The 21,707-nt window shown below is 28.5% G+C and overlaps 1 long non-coding RNA gene across 1 annotated transcript; it reads left to right on the top strand.

The window, feature by feature from the left end:
- The first annotated feature begins 1,190 nt into the window (after window positions 1-1,190).
- LOC114915366 (uncharacterized) lies at window positions 1,191-13,690 on the top strand. The gene is made up of 4 exons (XR_003803342.2): window positions 1,191-1,841; window positions 10,360-10,522; window positions 10,632-10,677; window positions 11,747-13,690. It is a non-coding gene; the product is annotated as an uncharacterized LOC114915366 (long non-coding RNA).
- Window positions 13,691-21,707: the final 8,017 nt, after the last annotated feature.

Here is a 21,707-nt window from a genome sequence, read left to right as displayed (position 1 = left end):
ATGATGGCAAAAACTAGGAGAAGTGATAGGTGTTCTTCTCCCCGGATTCACCAAAGCTTGGACCTCTTCAATGGAGCTTGAAACCAAATGGATGAACACTTGAAATGGAGGAGGTTCTCGGATTAGAATAGCCTAGACTAAGGAAGGAAGTACCCTAGCTTAAGGCTCAAAGGATTGCTCACTTCAAAAGGTAGGAACTAGGTAAGTTTCCTAGGGTTTTTGAAGGCAATATCTCGGTGACTTTTGGAAGAAACTTGGCAAAGAAATGCTCTCAAATTTCTGAAGTTCAAAAGTGATTACAATGTGTGAAGGAGGGAGCTTATATGGATCCAGAATTAGGGACACTTGGCGCCAATGTGGAGGCTTCACATGTGGCGCCAAGTTTTGAATTCAAATTTTGAATTTGAATTCAAAACATAACTCACATGCACAAGTCCGGTTCACACTAGTGCTAGGTGTATTTAGGTTTGATTTAGTGTGTATTTAGGGTTGAATTTGAGTCACACATGTTCAGCCAAGGTGGCGCCTTACATGTGACTCAAAATGCAACTTAAATGCATGCTAAATTAAACCTAGTTTTGCCTAATTCAATTAAACTAATAATCCTCCTTAAATCCTAATCTAATGACATAAATACAATGGTCAAAGAAATACAATGAATAGAAAAAATTACAAGAAAAAGAATGAGCCCAATATTGGGTATCAAAAGTCCAAAGCCCATGAAGCCCAATTACAAGCCCAAAGTTCACAAACCCTAATCTATGGTCAAAATAAAAAACAAAGTAACTTCCTATTCTATGAATGTACAATAAAACATGGTGTTTAATCAATTAAAGCCCAAATGAGAAGCACCCTAGGCCCACCAAGCCCATTGGGCCCACTAAGCTCTGAAGCAGACAAGTCTTCAAGTAATCTCCTGGTCATAGCTCTAGTGGTTGGACCCTTGGTCCATGCTCTTCCATCAAGTTAGACACATGGGAACCTAGGTTCAATCCTTATTGTGACTATCTTTGTAATCTTTTCTATCTTTACAAAAAATTAGGTTTAATATTAATTTTAGATTTTATGTTATTTTTACTGTTAATTTTATTTTATATTAATTTTATTCAAAGATTTAAATTTATTTAATATTTATCATATAATTAAAGTCTTTAAAAACGATACCATTTTTTATAACCACCTTTAATGTCTACTTTTATGTAAACAAAATTTCCTTATTTTAATGTTGTAACTTTCTATTTTTTTAAAATTAATTCTAAATAAATATTTTTAATTGTGTGACTACATATATTGAACTCCAATTATTTTTATTTCTAAATCTATTTTTAAAATGTTTTTATTAATTAATATTAATATTTATATTTAAAACATGTAATATATTTTCAAATATATAGATCAATCAACATTTATATTTATATTTATATTTAAAATATGTAATAGATTTTAAAATATTTATCGATTAATATTTCTATTTAAAATGTGTAATATATTTTAAAATATTTAGATTGATTAATATTTATATTTTATATTTAAAATAAAAAAGGAAAAAAAAAACACAAAAGGAAAAACATATTTCCCTGCTCCATCTCAACCACACGCTCCCCCTTGCACGTTGCACCGACCCCAAACCCCAAAGAAAAAGAAAATAGATTCTATTCTGCTTCTTGCAACTTTGTCTACGTGCAAATTCTAACCTAGGTTTAATTTGATTGAACCTTTTGCACAATCCAAACCTCCTCGGACTTTTCCCATCTCACTCTATAACGAGAACACAACGCCACATCTCTTTGTGCGTGTATGGAATTTGATGCCGCAATTCCCTTGTCCCGAGAGCACCTACCGTAAGGCCTTTGCTCTTTTTCTCTCTGCGTGCTTTTTCTTTCTGTGATAAATAGCTTTGTTTCATTGTTCTAAGGTTTGATTGCGTGATTATGAGATCTAAGGTGCTTCGTCTCTCGATTCTCTTCTTTTATGTATTTTTCGCATTAGGGACTAACTTGCAAACAATTTTTTGTTTTTAATTTGATTGGATTTTGTGACACTCTATCTCACATACCATAACACAGATAATAAAATCATAGTAACATAATTCCTTCATAATAAAATGCCAAACATGTCTAGATAAAGAGCACAACATTAGTAATTTGAACAAATAACATAATCAGCAGAAATTACAAAAGAAATAAATTGTTAAGGTTTTCAAAATAATTTAATAAAAATAATATCCTAATTTAATCCTATCTACGCCACGATGTCACATGTCTTATTAGAACAAAGCCCAATACTGAAGCCTAATTTTCATCACCAACATCTTCAATCTCATAGTGATGATCACCTGTATAACAACCAAAGGAAAATAACACAAAAGAAAAGGGAGTTAGAAACATCTCACACTAGCTCACGGTGTAGGAATACACATTGGATAGCTAAACACAAACAAGACATGTATATATACATAACCTAGATAGATTAACAACAGTATCACACCCCACTTATCCATGACGTAAATAAGCTAACATAATATTAAAATGCACATGTAATGGACACGGACTACATATTATCATGCATGTGGTGCTAGTAAAACATCACATGGTGCATTGTCGCTAGCAACACTCGTAGAGTAGTTTAGGAGTACATGTCAGGTCACACCCTTTACGCACTCTTAATAAAAGGACATACTACAAGGGTCTAGTTGGAATAGCTAAGCCCCGTAAGATACATCCCATGCACATAATGGGCGAGACTAGGACTTACAAATCGAGTTATCCCCAAGGACTAATCTCCAAGCTTTTATAGAAGGGGGCCTCCTGGAAGTGTATTTCATATGGTACCCTTAAAAATATTTATGCAAATGATGTATCTAAATCAAGACTTTATGCATTCTCATATCACATTATCATGTCTCATTATCATATAACATTATCATGTCGTTTAACCATATCAATTTTTAACACATCACATCACTACAAGAAAAAGTTAAATTTCCGACACATAATTTCCCACGGACAAAAATCTGTCAAAAATTTCCCACGGATTTAGATCCGTCGGAAATTTTTGACGAAATTTTCGACGGAGTTTTAATTAATGAAATTTCCGACGGAATTTCTGACGGATTTAAATCCGTCTGAAATTTTCGACGAAATTTCCGACAGATTTAAATCCGTCTGAAATTTCTGACGGAATTTCCCACGGATTTAAATCCGTCTGAAATTATTAAATAAAATATAAGCCAATTATTTTTCAAATGCAAGCAATCCTGATCCCATCGATACACACAACAATGCATTATATAATATTTTCATTATTATATGGGTGTTTTCAAAATATAAATATATTGTAATGAATAAGATAAATATAAATCAGAGTGAGTGAGGTATGACTTACCTATATATAATTATATGTTTAATTAGGTTATTATAAATTATAAACTAATTAGCGTAAATGTGTTTTTTTTTACTTATCTTGAAAAATACCAACACTTGACGTCCAAATTTAAGAATAACATATCTTTTCTTTAATTTTTAAAAATCACTCATCTCTTTGAAAATAACGTTATTAATTAAATAAGGGGGAAAAAAGTTAAATTATGTTCTGCAAATCATATATATGTATCTATCATTTATTTCTAAATTACATCCAATACTATGTTATTTTCATGAAAACTTTCATTGATCTTCAATTTTGAAAAGATTTTTTTCAATTCATTTTTAAAATTATTACTTAAATTTAATATATTTTTTTAAATCAGAGTGAGCATGATATTTAAAATAAATTTCAAAAAAGTTGAAATAATGAAGTAAGAGATCAAATCTCATTTAATTATTGATATTTGTATTAATAAATTATTTTCTCTTAATAGTATATAAATAATATTATCTTATATAAGTAGTTGTATGTGCCACTTAAATAAATAAATAAGAAAATTAATACTCACTTAAAAATTTGAGAAGAGATATACGTATGACGTTATTGAGAAAAAATTCAAGTAGGAGTTAATGGAATTTTTTCTAGATTAAATCTTGTTTATTTAAAACTTAAAACATTAAAGTTAAAATAATTACACTAAATAATTATTTTTTTTCCTAATAACTGATTGATTTAAAAATATCTCTTTAAGTTGTAGTAATTTCTTAAATTTATATTTTATTGATTTCTGAATTTTATATTTAAGTAAATCAGTAAAATACAAAGTAACGAATTTAAATATGAGTATTTAAAACTTCAATGAATCTATATATAGAAAGTAGAGATAAAGACAGAGAAAATGAATGGAAGAAAAATAGTTAAATATATAGTTGTTTGATTATCTATAGTAATAGATAAAGGGAAATATACGTCCTTGTAACTGATTTTGTCTAAAAAATAATAGATAATCATACCCTTAACTGTTTTTTATTTTATATATTCTAATTTTATTTGTAATAATATGATTATATATTTAAATAGTTTAATTTTAATAATTTTTTAAGTATATTTTTGTCTTTTCACTTAAAATATCTGAATTTCTATATTTTAATTTGAATTATTTTTTAAGTATATTTATGTCTTTTTGTCTTAAATTTTTGAATTTCTATATTTTAATTTTAATAATTTTTTATTTCTATTATTTATTAATTCTTTTCTTTTTTAATGTTTTATAACATTATTAAAATTTTATAATTTTAATCTCTATAATTTTATCTTACTTTTTATTTTAAAATATAATTTGGATTATTCATTTTATAATTAAATTAATTTTTTAAAATTTTTTATGTGTTTACATTCTAAGAATGTATTGAAACCCCTCAATCTTTGATTATTAGATAGCAACAACATGGATATTCTGATTATTAGACATTATGTTATAATTCTACTGATCGTACTATATGTTATTTTTAAATTTGAATTCCTAAACTTTATTTGTTATGTATGACATTTTATTTTGTATGAGTGAACTTGTTTTGATTTACATAATTATGATTGATTTAATATCTTTAAATAGGATAATTATTTAATACAAATTTGAATTAAAAAAAAAAGATAATTTTTCACAGAATTTCCCACGGATTTATCCGTGGGAAATTACCCACGAACAAATCCGTGGGAAATTACCCACAGACAAATCCATGGGAAATTACCCACGTATTAGTCCGTGGGAAATCCATGGAAAATTCTGTGAAAAAATATTTTTTTAAAAAATTCAAAATTGTATTAAATAATTATCCTATTTAAATATATTAAATCAATCATAGTTATGTAAAACAAAACAAGTTCATTCATACAAAATAAAATGTCATACATAACAAATAAAGTTTAGGAGTTCAAATTTAAAAATAACATATAGTACGATCAGTAGAATTAAAGATTGAGGGGTTTCAATACATTCTCAGAATGTAAACTCATAAAAAATTTAAAAAAATTAATTTAATTATAAAATGAATAATCCAAATTATATTTATAAAATAAAAAGTAAGATAAAATTATAGAGATTAAAATTATAAAATTTTAATAATGTTATAAAACATTAAAAAAGAAAATAATCAATAAATAATAGAAATAAAAAAATTATTAAAATTACAATATAGAAATTCAAAAATTTAAGACAAAAAGACAAAAATATACTTCAAAAATAATTCAAATTAAAATATAGAAATTCAAATATTTTAAGTGAAAAGACAAAAATATACTTAAAAAATTATTAAAATTAAACTATTTAAATATATAATCATATTATTACAAATAAAATTAGAATATATAAAATAAAAATCAGTTAATGGTATGATTATCTATTACTTTTTAGACAAAATTAGTTACAAGATTACGTATAACTTTATATTAAATGTGAATTTTGTAAATTCAACCGTTAAATTAAAAATTTTTTACTCTTAAATCATATATACAAAATGTTATATTAATTGAAGATGATTTCTTATAAAACAAAATTAAATCTGTCGAAAAATTTATATTTTCGATGAGAAAATTTTTGTAGGAAAAGCTATATTATTGATGAAATATTTCAGACAAATTTATATTTATCATCAATGTAAGAACTAGTTTTAAATTTGATATGAAAATATTATGATATTATTATATAAGCTTTTAAGTTAGTATTTTATTAATGGTTGATAATTAAAAAATAAAACAAGGATAAATACATTTTTTGAATTTTATATGTTTGATTAAAGATAGCTTACAAAATAACTCTTGGTAAAGTTTTTCCGCTCAATAACTCATGGCGTGTGTTGAATTTTATCGATCCAATTAATTGTTAAATTAAAAGTTATTAAATTTTACTAATAATTAATATAAAAAAATTAATTATTTTTTGAATAAATTATTTGCTAATTAACAATATAATTGAAACATTAATTATTTTAAATTATTTAACTAAAATCTTATTGACAATTTACTATATGATCTTAATATTTTTGTATAACTAATATCTGGTTTTAAATTTGATATGAGAATATTATATATAATTAGATAAGATTTTAAGTTAGTATTTTATTAATAATTGATAATTAGAAGAAAAAAAAACAAGGATAAATACATTTTTTGAATTTTATATGTTTGATTTAAGGTAAATAAATATATTAAATTAATTAATAATTTATTTAAAATATTAAAATTTAATTTATAAGTATGTAATATATAAATATTTATAATTTTATAAATTATATTATCATTATAAATTATAAAATTAAATAATTTAAATTATAATTTTAAATAAAAATAAGTAGATGTTAATTATAAAAGTAAGTACATATAAATAAATAATAATTAAATATATTATTATTATTATTAGTTATTATTATTTGTAATATAAAATTATTATATATTATTATTACAGTACAAAATATGAGATTGTATATTTGAGGATGACTTAAATGAATTAATTTGTACAAGTTATACTGACAACATATATATACATTTCGGTAGCCTACTCATCAGAACTTCACAGTTAAGCGTGCTTGACCTGGAGAAGTACAAGGATGGGTGACCTTCTGGGAAGTTTCCCAGAAATTGCACAAATAAGGATAAAACACGCTAAACAATGAAATATCGTAAAATAGAACCCTTGAGAGGCCAAATGAGGGTCGTTACATTAATAAATTTATTAAAATTAAAAAAAATTATAATTTTCACGAAAAATTCCTTCAGGGTAATTTCCCACGGATAAATGCGTGGGAAATTTCTCACGGATATATCCGTGGGAAAATCCGTCGGAAAGTTACCCACGGATAAAAATCCGTCGGTAAATATTTCAGACGAGCAATTTACCGATGGATTTTTGGCATTTCCCACGGATTCTTGCCGTCTGTAATAGCGAATTTTCTTGTAGTGCATACTCATTAATTACATTCATTGAAGGATGACATTGAATAACATAAGAAATTCACATCATTGTGTATCATAGATCATCAAAGAGAAGTAACACATGATTCATCTTACACTAATAGAATTCATTAAACAAAGAAGGGAAGAAGCATAACAGTGCAACTAGCTAGCACTCAGCCCCATACTGGGTGCTCAACACAAGGCTTCTAGAGAGTAATCTTAACTCTCTAGTTGAGCCACACTAAGCGTGGAATCTCACGCTTAGCGTGGGCCACGCTAAGCCTCAGTTTCACGCTTAGCCTAAGGATCACAGACAACATTACCAAATTTCTATCACCTTGACGCTTAGCACTAGAAATGGTGCTCAACATGGTTTTTGCGATTAAAACTCTCCAGATCTGCGATTTTATGCATTCTGTATCCAAATCATCAATCTCTTCACACAATTGGTAAAAGTGTTCTAAATCATAGAATAAACATTAAAATAGTACAATTTACTCAAACAATTACATCTTCAAACAATCTTCTCATATAACTCCCAATATATTTCCTTAGGGTTTCTCATAGGAACCCATAGAGATCTCAGATCATATAAATACAATTCTAAAACTGAAATTAATCATAAATTCAAGCAATTCATACAATTAATCATATACAAGAAGAACAAAAAGTGAAAAAGACACAATTGGGAAAACCCCTCATATATGACCATACAACAAACACAAGATTGGGGACCATTCTCACTACCCAACATACATTTCCACACCCAGAGCGAGATTTCTCACTCCCCCTTACCTTATTGAGCAAAAAAAGATGAATGATTAACTCTGGGGTGGTTTCCTCCCCTTTCCAGCTCTCCAAGCTCTAAAGTGTAAACATGTACGTGAGAAAAATGTAAAATGTAAAACTGATCAGTTTTTTTTTTTTTTTAAAAAAACATAACCTCCCTTTAACCTTTTAGTAAAAATGTGAATCATGATTATCAAAAATAAGCTCCCTTCCCTTATCATAAATAATTAAATAGTATAATCTTTAATTATAAAACCTCACCATATATATTTGTATAAAATAATTAACAATTACTAAATTCAAAATATTTAATTATCAAAAATATAATAAATAATAATAAAATAAATATTAAACAGCTCTTATTAATAAAAATAAAATATCAAAATTATTAATAAAATAGCTATATTATGTTTTTATAAAAATAGGGTGTTACAGATTTTACTTTGTTGTATGGGCTTATTTGTGTTGGTGTTGGTGGTTTCTTAACCACTTTGGGAATGTTCGTGTTCAATTGTGGTCAATGTAGAGTTCTGAACTTCAATTTGTGTAATTGTCATCATCCCACATATAGAATTATCTGAAAACACAATGTACAACATTAGTTTAAATATCTTTTTAATTTTTAAATTTTAAAATAATATTTTTAATTTCTTAAATTTAAATTTGATTCTCTTAGTCTTTATATTTTGAAAAAGGTTTGTCCTTCAAGACTATCAACAATATTTCTCACAATGACAAATTAAACCTTTGGCAGTTATATTTTCATGAACTATTCTGCCATGCAGTGAGTGTATTTCTAACACAATTTTTCCATTAATGGAGGATTAGGAAGAATTTAGACTTTAGACAGATAATTGAATTAAGTGGTTATTTGACATAGGTGTATCACAAGAATATATAATCAAAGGTTTATTTTAATATACCTAATAAGGTTTATATTATTCACGGTGAAACTTATTAAAATAAGTAAAAAATATTCACAAAATTCATAAACTATTTACGGATTTAATTTTCATCATTAAAATAATATGATAAGACAACCCCACATAAAAAGCAAGCAATTCATACCTTTTTAACAAATCATTCATTGATAGCCTTCCAAATTTTATTTTGATCATTATAGTTAACTTGATATAGTTGCATCACCAGACAAAATTTGAAATTATCAATAAATAAATTTAAGAGTGTGTAAATTTATTGTCACCTAGTTATTACAACCAATAATTATATAAAAAATCAAGACTAGAATGATGATTAGGTGTTGTCACCATAAAAAAGGAAAAAATGTTATATCAAAGGGTAAATTATAATCTCTTAAAATTTATATTTTAATGTTAACAAATGTACTCATTTTTGTAAAGTATAGAAAAACTATTATATAAGATGATTGCATGAGAACTCTTTAAGATCATATAAGAGTAAGTCTTAAAAACGTCCATATATCAAATTGATGAATGTATCATCTGTCATAGATGAATAAATTTATTACAATATTTATTATGTTTGATGTTTTGTAATTTGTTTTCAATGTATAGATCGAAAAAATAAAAGTTTCTTAAGTCAGAACGACTTTGAAAGGATGATGTTTGCTTTTCTTCATAGAAAGGATAAGAACAACTGTAGCACCTCAATTTTTCATACTTTATATAAATAATATTTTTAAAATTATTTTGATATTTAATATAGTTATTTTAGAATTTTGATATTATTTAATTAATTGTATGAGCTCTATTTTATTTATGAGACATGATTTATAAAGATTATTTTGATTAGTGATATATAGGTAAATTTAAGAAATGTATTTTATTAATAATATGTTTGTATTTATTTTAATATTTTAGAGTGTTTATTAGATGGATTTTTAATATTATTTAGCTAGTAGATATGAGTTCTACTTTTAGATAAAACATGTTATTTTTACTAAAAGGGAGAAGTATATTTTATATTGCTTATCAATTTTATGTGAGCACTATTTTAATATAAAACATGATTTTTAATTAATATTTGGATTATTTTCTATAAGACTATTTTTTATGAAGATATGTTTTTATCAAGAATTATATTTATTTTATTTATTAAAAGGAGGAAATATGTTTAATTATTTTAATTATTTTATGAGAAGGAAAAGAGAGACGTAGTGATTTTTTGCTAAATATTATTATTATTATTTTTAAGAAAGGAGGTTGTCAAGAGTTATTTTTACGTTTCTCACTTTCTCCTTCTTTTCTACGTGTTGTGCTCTAAAAACTCAAGAAAATCATGAGGAGGAGGTCATCGGGGAACCGTAAGCGCTTCGTCTTCTACTCATCAAGATAAGGGAGAGTGAGAGACCTCACTTGAGGGTGTGGGCCGGAATATATGTTAGGTAGTCGGATTGGTCCCCAATCTTTTGCCTGATGTATGCCTATGGAAATAGGTACTTTATGAATGTTTTCTATTTTTCTTTTTGACTATTCTATTGCATTCCTTGTATGATTTTGAGTATGAATATGTGTTTAATTTTTGAAATTGGATATGTTTGACAGTCGAATTGGCCCCAATCTTTTGCCTGATGTATGCTTATGGAAAGAGGTACTTTGTGGATATTTTCTGTTTTGCTTTTTGACTGTTCTGTTGTATTCCTTGTACGATTCTGAGTATGAATATGTGTTTTATTTTGATATTAGATATGTTTTATAGTAGAATTGGCTCCCAATCCCTTACCTGATGCATGCAAAATGTGAAAGTTTTCTGTTTAGGTGTTTGTTGTCTCTAATGTGTTGCTTGTTGGATGTTATTCATGAATATGTATTTAATGTCGAAAATAGATAAGTTTTTATATGAATTAGAGTGCTCTGTAGGTTCTTGTGGGAAACCCTATAAGGAACAATTAGGGACATGATCTTTTGATGAGAACCTTTATGTGCATGATCTTATGGGATGATTATGAAGATGTTAAATGTGACAAGTGATATGAGATATGATGAGACATCATAAGTGAAATATTGAGTCAATGAAATAGTAAATGTGTGACATTCATCATGTGCATATATAACTCCAAGTGTACCGCTTAGGCTGCATGCTAGTGATGTATTGAGTTATTCTAGGTATGCCGCTTAGGCCGCATGCCACTGATGTATTGAGTTATTCTAGGTGTACCTTGGGTCACCAGTGATGTATTGAGCTATTCTTGGTGTACCTTGGGTCACTAGTGATGTATTGACCTATTCCAAGTGTTTCGCTTAGGCCGCATGCTATTGATGTATTAAGGTATTCTAGGTGTACCTTGGGTCACCAATGATGTATTGAACTATTCCAGGTGTGCCGCTTAGGCCGCATGCTAGAGATGTATTGAGTTATTTCAGGTGTACCTTTGGTCACCAGTGATGTATTTATGAATGAACGTGCCCCCAGGTATGTTGTTGTAGCAGCATACCAATGATGAGAAATGCACAACTTCTATATAGCGTCACATGCATGCATTTATGAGTCAAGTCCATGACATCATTGCAAGATAAGTGAATGTGCATGTGATCTAATGTATCTGTAACTTGAGAGTTGTGCTTGATTGTGTGTTACCTAACATTTATGTCTACGTCTGAACTAGAGTAAGATATTTCTCACTCCCTTGTTTCTCTATGTGATTTTTATTGTGTTACAGGTGATCATCAGCATGAGGATGTTGGTGATGAGGTTTAAGTCTCATTATGGGCTGTTCTTTGATAGGACATGTGACATCAGACTTAGTTAGGATTAGCATAGGACTTTCATTACTGTTATTGTGTTTTGAAAGGACTAATATTTTATTTTGTCATCATTTCTATATTGGACTACAATTTGTGAAATATGAATATGAACTCTCTATGTATGTGTTTTGGAACCTTGTTTCGATTAACAAAGTTTTATTTACTCAGAAAATGTACTTTATATTTATTGTGTAATATGTATGTGGGGTAAAGGGTGTCATAACAACCCTTTAGGTACTTAAAGTTAACTAATAGTTGTTTTGGAGTGACACATGCTACAATTTCTACCCTTTTGTACTCTAAAGTTGATAAACATCATCCTTGATCAAATAAAGTGACCATATGATGCACTAACATACAAATATTTTGTACAAGAAATTAAGGTGAAGGAAGCTGAAGAAAATCCACAAGACAGACTCAAGGGATTTGTAATGGTCACTTTTTGGTTTTACATATATAAGAAGCTTGGACGAACAAAGAAAAATGAACAAGAATGCACATTCTTATTCTTTATTCTTATACTCTCTATAAAGATGTTCTTTATACTTGATGGATTATCACATCTTGTGTGTAATAAGACGATTCTTTGTTAGTTTACGTAGTGCAAACTTTTTTTTATAGCTTGAAGCATATAAAAAGGCTTTGAGTTCAAAGAATACTTGATGTATAAAGTCTAGAAAGACTTTCTTGTTTAAAAGAATACTAAGGCATTTCGCTTGAAGAGATGATAGAAGGAAGTAGGAGAGGTGAAGAATGAACTCCTCCTAAGTTCCTCCTAGGCACGGATCTTCTTCAAGGAAATATCACCGAATGGAATTGTTCTTGAATGTAGAAGGAACACGGATGGATGAAGGCTCAAGCCTTGGATGGAAGCATCCAAGCTCAAGAATCAAGGGAGAACTCACTTCAAAGGGAAGGAATAAGGAGAAATTCCTAGGGTTTTGAGGTGAACTCTTAGGGACTTTGAGGAGAGAAACTTGGCACTAAAAGCTCTCAAATTTCATTCAATATTCAAAGTGAGTACAATAGGTGAAAGGAGGGACATATATGCATCCGAAACTAGGGAGACACTTGGCGCCACATGAGAGGTCACCATGTTGGCGCCAAGATTTGAATTCAAATTTGAATTTGAATTCAAATCTTGTCACACATGTGTATGACCGGTCCCATGAGTGCTTAATGTAATTAGGGTGAATTTAGTATGCATTTAGGGTTGCATTTCGGTGTCACACTTGTGCAACCAAGGTGGTGCCAAAAGTGTGACCTAAATGCAACTTAAATACATCCTAAATTTAACCTAATTTACCCTAATTTACCCTAATCTCATTAAACTACTAATCCTCCTTAAACCCTAATCTAATGACAGAAATACAATGGTCAAGAAAATACAATGAATAGGAAAAATTACAAGAAGAAGAATGAGCCTAATATTGGGTATCAAAAGCCCAAAGCCTAAGAAGCCCAAATACAAGCCCAAGAAAATAAAACCTAGTCTATGGTCAAAATACAAGACCAAAATCAAAGTAATTTCCTATACTAATAAAATGCAATAAAACTTGGTGTTTAGTCAAGTAAGGTCCATATGAGAAGCACCCTAGGCCCACCAAGCCCATTGGGCCCACTAAGCTCTGAAGCAGTCAAGTCTTCAAGTAATCTCCTGGCCATAGCTCTAGTGGTTGGGCCTTTAGCCCATGCTCTTCCATCAAGAGACAAGTCAAAGAACACTTAGGTTGAGTCAATAATGTCTTCTTTAAAGATTACATTCTATCTTTTTAAAAGAGGGTAGTGGAACTTGAACAATTGATCAAGAACTAGATGTAATTCCAATGGTTGAGATGAACTAGTATAAGTCCTTTGTGTTAAATTGATTCATCTTAACCTTCAATCTGTGTGTTTAATTCACTACTTACAAAAAAGTGTTGATGTTTTCAATAAACACAATTAAACTCCTTTTCTTATGTCTGTCTTTACTCCATAATCTGGTCTTAGAACTTAACTTTTAACAAAGTTGAACATCAAATAGTACTAAAGGAAAATATCCAAAGATGAGAAGTAATGAAGGATAGTACCTACCAAAATAAGCTTTCTTTATAGGGTCTCTAACCTTTAATGGATGAGATTACCCATATTGGAAGGACAAAATGGATATGTTCATTAAGTTCACCTGATATCATTTGTGGAGGATTATTGTAACATCCTATTTTTTGTAAATAAAATAAAAATTATTATTTAACATATAATTTATCTTATTTACTCAATTAATTTGGTTAATTTGGCTAATTTGGCTTTTAAAATAAACAAAGTTATTTTGGTATAGAAAATAAATAAAAAATTTTAAAAAATAAAATAAGGCAAATGTTGAGTCAGTGAATTAGTCTTTGGGTTTGAACTTTAAGAAGTCCAACCCAAAGTTTACGTTATTATATAGAGAAAAGTAAGAGTTAGGTAACATAAGTACGATCAGTTTTAGAGTTTCTGAAACTTAGAGGGAACCTATAGAGGAGAACTTAAAGGATAACCCTTAGGAGTGTGTGGAACAACCTCCACACTATCGAGATAATGCCTTTCACTCCAAAGATCATCATTTGAGGTAAAAAAGGGAGTGAGATTGTCTCTTTATGTGGCATGTATAAATATTATAGGTAGTAAGACAATCCCTAAGCCTCTTTAGTTTTCTTTATATACATTTAATGATATTGTATTTGTTTTAGTGTGAGTAAGACTATATATTGTTGTAATTCTCATGATTTGTGGTGTTGATTTATCATTTGTCATGTGTTTGTTTCTTTTGGGAGTTAGAGTTCATGTATGGGGGGTTTTGTATGTTAGGAATGTTTGGGAGAAAATTGATGGTATAAAAGTGTTCTAAGAGTGAATTGAAAATGTTATACTAATTAAATTGGAATTATAAGTGTTAAGAATGAGTTTGGAGGGTAAAAAATTCTATATCTCATTTATACGTAAGTTCAGACTTTTTGATCATATCGGGTGTAGATTCACAACATTGGGTATGATGATTCAAAAGATGCCTTTGTTCCTTTAGCATTGGGTGCCAAATATGCTTCACTAGGTGCCATTTGATGTTGTTTTTATGAAAGTTTCTCACCAAGCTTGGCCTTAGCCTCACCTAGGGCAAACACTATGGAGAGATTTCTGACCTCTCGGCTATGACACCCATTCTACCGCAACATATGATATAATTGAATAAGGAAAAGTTTCAATAGATACTCAGGTAGAATAGGTTCACATAGAAACTACCTCTAAACATCCAATCAAATTAAAATAAAATTATACAGTATAAGGTTGACAATTGTATCTAAACAAGGAAGAAATGGAAAATTAAAATAAGTTATAAACTTCTACTCTAATCTCATTGCCTCGATGTCACATTATCAAAACAAACCCGTAACTTTAACTCTCGGCACCTTAAGTGCCACCCTCATCATGGTCATCATTACCTAAAATAAAACCACAAAGCATACGAGTAAGAAAAATAAGTATTCATATGTAAATCACAAGAAGAGAACTCCAATCCAAACATATAGTATACCCAACATACAATTCAATCACAACCATGTCATCACCACATATATTCAACGATTATTATTACTCTAGTCACATCATCATACAACTCATATGTCATGCTCATGCTCACATCAATGCAAATGAAATGCAACCTCCTAAGAAGCATTGACTTAGAGTGCCACACAATGATCGAACCTCATCAATCTCCTCAAGCACCGCCACTAATGGCCACACCATTTACATCACTTATGATCGGTGTCACACTATTAATCACCATTTAGCCTAGTGTACAAATAATGTATCCCACACCATTTACATCACTCATGACCGGTGTCACATTATTAATTACCACTTAGGCTAGTGTTTAAGGATACATCCCTTGTTAACAACCACTACTTAGGCTAAGGTAAATGCGTACGCAACATGCACCAATACTCATGCCAAGTCACATCATACCCTTATCCTTTCACGCCAATGCATAATTTATAATAAAGTTATATTTAACCACATTTGTATGTCAACTCATCCAAGTACACACCACTCATATTCAATTACACTCCTCCAAATACACAACATTCATACTCAAATTATACTCATCCACATACACACCATATGTTTTTATTCATACAACAGTTATCAAGGACGTCATACAACTCAAAATCATCTTCAAAACACATCAATACATTTATCACACCACAAATTCACGCCCGGCCAAATTATAATTTCACCTGGCACTAAGGAGCCACAAAGAGGTCCAAGTTGTTAGTTTTGGTAGGACATGAATCTAGAAAGGGGGTTGAATAAATTCTTCACTTAGATGACTTTCTATGAACTTAAAAAATTTCTTATTCTCTTCTTTCTTATTCCAACATCAATTAATCAAATTCATATTACAACTTAGTAAGAGATACAAATTAACATATTTACCACACAGTGGAACAAGTATTTGTAATCCAAATTGATTTTAGTATTTTTCCTTCTTTCTTTTATTACCAAATTGCATATATGATAAATTGAATATGAATAAGCAATTGATAACATTCAAAAAAACATTTTCTTGAAATTATTTTAAACAATTTTCACAAGAATTATATCAAGAGATGAAGGTTAAGAGAGAAATACACAGTGATCTATACTGGTTCAGCCATACAAGGGCCTACATCCAGTTTCTGACTTAGCAATCAAGTCATTCCACTATAATATGATTTACACACACCATGTACAAGCAATATTACAATCAGAATGAAAATCATACCCTATCTTGAATCCACAAGATTTCACAAACAAAGATTCTTACACCCTACAAGAATCTACTTAAGAGAAAGCAATCTCAAGATTCATCTTAATGATCTTCTTGAGACACCCTATCTCAAAGAGTAATACAACCCAATAGTACAAAAAAAGTTTTAAGATCAGAGAGAATACACCTGATATGTGTAGAATGATCTTCAACAAAGATTAGCTCATAAATTTCTTGAAATCTTTCAAGAACTCATCTTATTTAATCAATCTTTACCACTTGTATTCTTTCTGAAAAGTGTGTGATATGATCATATTCTAAAACGTTTTTCAGAGTATATATGATCTCTCTTTTAAGTTTTTGAAAAAAGTTATATTTATAGTGCAAAGAGGATTTCAACATTTAAAAATTTCATAACATCTGTAATCTATTACTGATGCATGTAATCTATTACCAGACTTTTAAAAACTAAAATCATATTGATTCTAAAACAGGAATAATCTATTACCAAACATGATAATCGATTATCCCGAGCTTTAGCAAGCATAAAACTCAATTTTATGTTGAGGTAATTGATTACTAAAGAGGGTAATCGATTAACCCAATGCAAAAATCACTTGTTTTCACTTAAAAGTCACCATGGAAATTTATGACCTTGATTGGTAATCGATTATCATAGAGAGGAATTCAAATTCCACTTCAAAATTAAGTTTCAGTAATCTATAACCTGAAATGGTAATCTATTACCCGACTTTATATTGAATTCTTTTGAATGAATCAAATTTCATTTAATGACAAAACACTTTGTAATCTATTACAAATACTTGATAATTTATTACATTATGTTTTCATATAAAATGAGAAACATTGAGTTAAGTTTACTAAAACAAAGTTTTTGAAATCATAATAATCATAACAAGCAAACACATACAAGCCTAAGTCTTATGAAACAATCAATGCAATATCCTTTTAACATAGACCAAAAATATAAAATGAAGAAAACTTAAACAAAGCTATGTCAAAACTGAAACTTCATCTTCATAAAGATCTTCAAAAGGGCTTTAGACTTAACACAGGTCTCTCTCGCGCTTGACGCGAAGAATTTGGGTCTGGTGCTAAGGAGCCACAGAGAGCTCTAGGTCTCTCTCACGCCTGTTGGTCCCTACGGTTAGAATCTAGAAGGGGGGGTTGAATAGATTCTATGTTAGTTTTCCTTTTCTTGTTTGCTTTCTAAATCTTTACCAAACAAATCTTGATTTAAAACAAACCTTTAAACATAAAAAGTAATTCAGAGTTATATATGCACAGCTTATCCAACAAGATTTGAATAACACAATTAATACAAGATATGTAAAGATTGAATTTATCAATTACCAAGAATCTTTAAAGTTCAGTTTCTGCAGATAATGTTTTTCTTCATACAACATTAATCAAGAAACTTATACAGAATGTAAAGAGTGTAAGAGTTAAGAAAATCATGCACCAAGATATATACTGGTTCAGCCATCCAAAGGCCTACATCCAGTTTCAGATTTAGATACACCTCTAACTCCAGTCAAATCCACTATTGATATTCTTTACATGCACCCTGCACAAGCAATATCCAATCAATGAATTTAACAAGCAAATCTTGACACCCACAAGATTAACAAACCATTTCTTGACTCCACAAGAAACATATAACCCAAGAATATTGATCCCACAATATCCTACTTGAGAAAAACCTATCTCAAGATTTCTCTTTACACAACTCTTCCAGAGATTCTCTAATCTCAAGAGTTAAAACCATTCAAACAATAACAAAAGATCAGAAACGAGTACACCTGTTCGTGTAGATATGATCTTCAACAACGTAAACCAGTTTAGAATGAATTTTCTATATGAACTTCATCTTCTTGAATTGATCTTGCACACTTCTTTTTCCAAAAGTTGATTTTCAGCAGATATGTTCTTTCTTTCTTTTTCAGAAAATCTTTTTCTCTTTTGCAGTAATGTGTATTCTAAAAAAAAGTCTCTCTTGTTCGTGTAAGTATTTCTCTTCTTTCCGTGTGTGAAAAATTCTCTTCTAAAAGCTTCAGTTTTAATCTTATTTAAAGACAATTTTCATGTGCAAGGAAACAGTTATTTCAGTTATATTCATAACGGAGATAATCTATTACCTGTGATGGTAATCTATTACCACGAGTTAGAATAACTGAACTAATTATTTCAGCTCCTGTTTTAATCTATTACCTAACATGGTAACCGATTAACACGATGCCAAAATAACACAAAACTCACATTTGGAACAGAGGTAATCGATTACTTTAAAGAGATAATCGATTAACACGATCCTTTTTCCTCTTGAAATCATCAGAATCAGTTTGGTAATCTATTACCACACATGGTAATCGATTATTCCAGTATCAATCAGTTTTTCAACATGAGTCAGGTAATCTATTACCAGTTCAGGTAATCTATTCCTTAACTCAGAAAATTTCTGATGTTTTCAAGTTTTCATTTAAAGTCTCAAACACTCAGTAAATTAATACTTCATGTTCTCAACAATGAATGAAATAAGAAAAATGAGTATTATGATATTTTTACCTTCATGTTAATTACTAATTTTTAACACATAACAAACAAACACATACAAGCCTAATCTTTTAAACAATCAATACATTATCCTTTTGACATAGGCTTAAAATAAAAAGCAACATGAGCAAAACATCAAAACTAAAACTTCTAGGGAACATCTTCCAGATGTAGATTCTTCAATCTTCAACAACGCCCAGCGCCAGGAATTCACGCCCAGTACTAAGGAGCCATAGAGAGTACCCCCAAGGTAGTCACACCTGACATGAAACACCCCACGCCCAACGTAAATCTTTCTAGGCTTCACATTCATTAGTATGAATGCAAGCCTGATGTTAAGGGCTCAAGCCCGGTGCCAACACGATTTCTAGAAAAACACAACATGAACAGAACACCCCAAAATCCATAATTTATTATACAACCATCCTTTTTATAATCTAATCGGTTAGAAACACTTATCATTACACAAAAAGACATTGTACAACATTAATTTCACAAATCACATATCAATTAACATCATCCCCATTTCCTCATGAACCCTAACCCATAAAGACATTTCAAGAGGGGTTGAATCTTCATCCAGATCATCGATTTCAGTAAACAATACAAGAAATACGAACATAACTCCATAAAAAACTTAATTAGATCATCAATTTCATCTAGAGAAAGGGAATAGAAAAATCCTAAGAACTTAGGGACTTCTCCCACTATCTATTCTCTCTTGTAATCCCACAGGTGAATTACTCATTTCCCCCCGTACCTTGTTGTGTCAATAGGAACAATCTGATGCAGTTTGAGATGATTCTAAGCATTCCTCGTCAAAGCTCCCTCTTTCTCTTTCTTTTCTCTCCTAACTCTTCAAAATGCAAAATGAGACAGATACATTAACCAGTCCACAATGAGTTGTTTTTTTTTTTTTGTTGATAAATTAAAAATATCATTGAAACCTAGAAACCTTGAGGATAATAGATACTACTAAGGTATGCCCTTAGGGTATTACAACTAAAATCATGAGCAAAATGAAAAACATGAAACTCATAAAATAAACTAAGGTTGAGTGTTGATTTGTATTAATCAATTTTCATTAAAAAATTGATTATATTTACTTTGTAAAACATAAAAATTCATTATTTCATTCCAAAAATTAAATATAAGCCTATAGTTAAACTAATGTAAATAATATTAAAGAGAAATTAAAAGAAATAATCCTTATATATTAAGTACGAACCTCAATCTTGTGTGAGAGTATTTTTAGGAACTTTTCTTTAGTGAGTAAGATTTTTTTTTAACTTTTTATCTAATTTATTTTTATCTATCACAATTATTTATTAATTACAATTTAATATTTTAAAATAAATTATCAATAAATAAAAATATTTTTTATAATACAAATCATTTATTATAAATAAAAGATATAATTTATATGTTTAAAAATATTTATGTATACTTATATTAAATATAATTTATATACTCAAATATATTATTTTTATATATTATTTATTATAAATTTTAATTATATTCTATATAATAAAATACTTGTGTATTATATAGACTAAAATACTAGTAATGTAAGAAAATATGAAATTAAAGTAGTCTAACACATACCAAAATTTAAAACTAAGGTAGTCGCTCAAATATAATTAAATTTTACAAGTTAAAATTATTTAAGTAGTATTCATGCATTCTTTTATGAATGTCATTATATGCAAATAATTTATTAAGGACTTAAATATGTTTTTAGTTCCTCAAATTTGAAAGTGATCTTTTTAGTTTTTATAATTTTTTAAAAAATCTTATTTTAATCCTTATACTCAAATTTCGTTTGAGAATCTGTAAAATATTGTCACATAACTATCTCAATCTATCACTTTCATATATGTTATTGGTGATCTAAAAAACTAAAATAAAATTTTAAAAAATTACAATAACTAAAAATAAAGATTTTAGATTTGAGAGATAAAAATAAATTTACCCTAAATTTAAAGGACTAAAAATATATTTAAGTCTATATTAAATGAAAATAAATGTTAAAAACTTATTAGTATTTAGTCTACATTAATTGCCACACTATGTCTATATATGATAGCCACTAAGAGGATAACTGTGTTGTGTAACTAATAAAATAACAATATTATAAAACATTAAAAAAAAACAAAAGGTGATCATTGATTAGTTAGAATTTTATGAAAGTAGAAAAAATATATAAATTATAAAAAATAGTAAGAAAGAGTAGTTTGAAAATTGTTATAAAAATAAAACTATCAAAAAAGAAAATTGTGTACACTAAATTAAACTATCATATTTATGTATATTATAAATTATAAATTAATGTTATAAAATACTAATATTATAAAAGAATTATTGTTACATGCTACACTACACTAAATATATTCATAAAGCGAGAGTGATTTAATGTGTTACAATAAAATCATAATATTATAAAATAATAATTATAATAATATTATAAAATAAAATAATAATAATTTTAATTAATTCAGTTATTAGATAATCACATTTGTAAAATATAAACTTGTGAT

This window comes from Cajanus cajan, chromosome 1, assembly GCF_000230855.2.
Source record: "Cajanus cajan strain Asha chromosome 1, NIPB_CcT2T_4, whole genome shotgun sequence".
NCBI classification, from domain to species: domain Eukaryota; kingdom Viridiplantae; phylum Streptophyta; class Magnoliopsida; order Fabales; family Fabaceae; genus Cajanus; species Cajanus cajan.
Note: the sequence above shows the minus strand (reverse complement) of the source record. Positions and strands in the feature narration are given on the sequence as shown.